Consider the following 4,506-nt stretch of genomic DNA (forward strand, 5'->3'; position numbering starts at 1 on the left):
AAGAAAGAAGAAGAAGAAGAAGAAGAAGAAGAAGAAGAAGAAGAAGAAGAAGAAGAAGAAGAAGAAGAAGAAGAAGAAGAAGAAGAAGAAGAAAGGAAAAAAAGAATAACAAAAAGCTCCTACATCCTGTAGGTCTAGATTAACAGCCCTTTATAGGATTGTGAGGGGTTTACTTTGAGGAGAGGGTGATGTAGCTCAGGCTGTCCTGGAAAGTAATATGTAACTGAGGCTGGCTCCATGATCTCATAGTGAAGCTGATTCTCCTGCCTCAGCTTCCTAACTACTGGAATTTCAAGCAGCAATACTAAGATCTATCATTTTGTTACATTATTCAAAAGATGAATTCTGGGGGCCAGAAAGACATGGAAACAGTTAAGAGGAGCTGGCTGCTCTTCAAGGGGACGGTGATTCAAGGCCTACTACCTACATAGTAGCTCACAACTGTCTGTATCTCTAGTCCCTGGAGAAGCTAAGGCCATTTTCTGGTATCCACTATGAATTGCACACATGTAGTGCAGAGACATACATGCATGTAAACAACCATACACATAAAAATGTAACAAACAAACTAACCAAGACATTCAAAGAGCCTTAAAAAGGGAGATATCGAGGCTGGAAAGATGGTTCAGGGGTTAAGAGCAGTGGCTGCTCTTCCAGTGGTCCTGAGTTCAATTACCAGCAACCATATGGTGGTTCACAACCATGTGTAATGGGATCAAATTTTCTCTTCTGCTGCTCCTGAAAAGAACCACAGTGTACTCACATATGTGCAATAATTTTTTAAAGATGCAAACAGGATTCTCTATGCCTACTTTTGTTTAAGAAACTTTCTTTTTCCTGGTTTTCTTCCTCAGTATATTAATGTGTGTGCTTATTCCTGTGTGTCTGGGTGTGTTAGGAGGTTTTAGGGGGTGGAGGCCAGAGGACAATGTTTATTGTTATTCATTTCATGCATGGCCTCTTTTTAAAAAGTTTTTTTGAAAGTAGGTTCCCCTTTGTATAGCCCTGCCTGTCCTGGAACTCACTCTCTAGACCTGACTGGCCACAAACTCAGAGGGTCACCTGCCTCTGCATCCTGAGTGCTGGAATTAAAGGTTTCACTGCTGTCAGGCTAAGACAGGGTTTCCTTGTGGAGCCCTGGATGTCATAGAACTAGCTTTGTAAACCAGGATGGCCTAGAACTCAGAAATCAACCTGCCTCTGCCTCTGGAGTTCTAGGTTTAAAAGTAAACACCACACTGCCTAGCCACCTAGCATTATCTTTTCATTTCTCTTTTATTGATTTTTTATTTATTTACATTTTAAGCAATATTCCCTTTCCCAGATTTCCCTCTGTAAACCTCTCTCTCCGTTCCCCCCCCTTTTTGCTTCTATGAGAATGAACCTCCAACCACTTACCCACACCTGCCTCACAAATCTATCATCCCCTACATTGGGGCACCAAGCTTCTGTAGGACCAAGGGCCTCTCCTCCCATTGATGTCAGAGAAGGCCATCCTCTGCTACATATGTAGCTGGAACCATGGATTCCTCCACGTGTACTGTTTAGTTGCACACCTAGCATTTTCAATGTGTGTTGTGGGGTTTAAACTCAGTGAGCCAAGCCTGCCACTGACTGGACTATCTCTCCAAAACCACCCTTTTTTTCTTTCCTGTATTACACTTTGTCTTGAGACAGGGTCTCACAGAGAGCAGCTGACCTTGAACTCGCTTTATCTGTTGAAGGTCCTATTGGAAATAAGGTAACAAATTCAAGAGACTAGTGATAACTAAGTAGTTTCAAATATACAATTCTGTAGAAAGGGAACTCTGGCATACAGAAAAGGTGTGAATGGCTAAGGGGCTGATTTGGCAACATTTGAGAGTGGCTTTTAAAAACCTAGAGAGAGAAAGTCCAGTTCTCTTCTCCTATAGGCCTGTAGAACTTGCATCTGGATCCCTATCTAATTGCCTGGGATAAAAGCCTCAGCCAGTAAAAGAATTGGGACTGGAGAGTGGCCAAGTCTGATTGCTGGTTTCCCTATATGACCCAGGAAAGTGACTAGGTCTAAGGCTTGTAGCTTTCTAAAACAAAGAGGGGCTAGCCCCTAGCCTGCTTGCCTATAATTTGGATGGACTCTAGCTTACCTCATGGAACAAAGCAATTCTTGTCTTACATTCCTTCTCCTCCTCCATGGGCTCCAGAGTTCTGAAGTTTTGTTTGGGATTATGAAGTGGTTTCTGAGTTGCATGAGACAGGTTACAGAATATGGTTGCTGTCCACAGGTCCCAGTGCATCAAGGTGTGATTTTACTCAAGATGGGTCTTATTAATGAGGTTGTGATTTTCACCCTTTCTTTTCGCCTGTGTGTCCTCTTCATTTATTTGTTCTGTCTGCCCAGTATCTCTTGGGAGAGCTGCTGTGCTCTTCCAGAGAAGGCTTCTGTTCATCAGAGTGCAGGGGACCACAAGCTGTACACAGGCAAGGACTTAATCCAAGGCTGTCACTGGTCACTTCCTGGTATGTCCCCTATGGATGAAGACAAAACAACCATGGAGGAGGAAGCTGATTGATTCTGGAACAGGGTAGAGATTAGGAACACGTGTCCCAGAAAAGGACTGATCTTGTGCAAGCATCCCAAGGGGAACCTGTAAGCTCTGGGGGACTGGGATGTTTTGCTGAGCCAAGCCTCCCTGGCTATTGGTTACACTTTTCACCCAACCCAAGTGGATTCTGGCCTGAATTTCCTCTCACCGAGGCCCAAGGGGAGAGGTGCTGCCCCATGCCAGTTAAGTAGGTGCTTTTGTGGTTGAGTCTCAGGCCTGGAGGAAGTAGGCTGGGCTGCTCTGTGTGTGCTGAGGGGTGCTTCCTGGGGTTTGGAGAAAGCCCTGGACCCACAACTGGCCTGGTTGCTGTCTCCAGGCTCAGTGCTCCTTACTGCAGGCAGGGACTCAGTGCTGCAGTAACTGAAGGCAGAGATGGCCAAGCAGCAGCCTAGCCTGTGAGTGGTGCTTACAGCCCCCTACCTGGACTCTGAGGACATTGGGCAGAAGTTGCTATGCCCTGGGCATGAGCTTCCTAAGACTGAGCTGCTGTAGAGTCTCCTGCTCATCAACAATGCAGGTGAGACTCCTGTCTACACCAGGACTGTGAGCTCTAACTTCAATGCCCTTTGTGTAGGCAGAGGGTCACTCCTGAAAATTCCAAAGTCCCAGAGGAGAAAGAATGGACCAGTGTCACTATAGGCTTACCCTTACCTTGTTGTCTAAGAGGAGGAACTGTGGAAAGTGGAGGGAGGGAGAAGAGCACCCTTCTGCTCTGTCATTTCTTTCCATCATGTTTATTGTTTGTTTTGTTTTTTCAGGAACTAATAGGGATGTTTCCAAAGGCTTCCTGAATGTGAAGGACCTAGCTGAGGTGAACAACTACTTGACTCTGAACCTGACCTCTATGTGCGGTTTGACTTGGGTACCTGGAATGCCTTCCCAGACAGCACCACTGTGGTTACCAACTCATCTCTGTGTACACTGCAGCCTTTCGAGGGCTGGAGGCTGTACTGGCAGGAATTGCTGCCTGAGATGAGGTGTAACAGGTCCTGGATGTTGGGGAATCCAGTGACACGGTGCTGAGCTATGCCCAGCGAAGATGGCTGGACTGACATTGCTATCCCCAGACCTAGCTGGTACCTCTCTGAGGCTGGACAAGGAGGAAAGTCTGATCTATGTTTTCATTAAAGAAGCCAGACTATAGTGCCCCTGCCTCTGGTCAGGACTCCTCACTTTGCAAGAACATTGCAGAATCTCAAGAAGTTGGAGCAGTCAGGGGCAGAGCCACTCAGCCTTGGGAGTTGCCTGAGTAGCAGGTGGGATAAAACATTTATACAAATAAAAATGATAAAGAGTTAAAAAATAAAAATAAAACACCTTCTCTTCGTTAGTGGCAGGCAGCAGCACAGATTTCAGAGATAGTTCATAGAGATAAGGTTATCTTCCTTATCTCCTTCCAATGGTGTCACCAGATACAAGGGGAAGTGCGGCCAATGACCCTCACTTGGGTCCTCAATCCACAGGCAAAACATAGGGTTCTGGTTACAAAAAGTTGGCGTGGATGACAAACAAATAGGAACACAAGGGAGTGTGGTATCTGAATATAATTTGTCACTTTAAGTACCAGACTTTTAATATAGAAGAAAATAGGGAAATTAGGTGACACATCCACAAGATACAATGAGGTTACTGGATGCTTAATGAATCTTACACAGAACAGAGGAATGCAAACACAAAGACTGGCAGGAATTGGGCAATAAAACAACTGAGACAAAGTCAGGTCTATCTAATTACCTGCTGCTTCAAGTCCATAAAAGACATGCTTTGGGATGGCAAGCTATATTCTTAGAAGCCAGGTGTGAGGTCTTTACACTGCCAGGGCAAGGGATTTCACACCCAAATCATGGTTCTAATTAGGGAGTTCTGCTCTTGNTAACCTTCTCATGAATAATGTAATACTCTAAAACCACAGCCTGATCTA

General features: G+C 45.1%; 1 pseudogene; it reads left to right on the top strand.

Moving 5' to 3' along the window:
• Positions 1 to 2,799: 2,799 nt before the first annotated feature.
• Positions 2,800 to 3,637, top strand: LOC110315525 (annotated as a pseudogene).
• The last annotated feature ends 869 nt before the right edge of the window (positions 3,638 to 4,506 follow it).

Source organism: Mus pahari, unplaced genomic scaffold (genome assembly GCF_900095145.1).
Source record: "Mus pahari unplaced genomic scaffold, PAHARI_EIJ_v1.1 scaffold_15443_1, whole genome shotgun sequence".
In the NCBI taxonomy this organism is placed as follows: domain Eukaryota; kingdom Metazoa; phylum Chordata; class Mammalia; order Rodentia; family Muridae; genus Mus; species Mus pahari.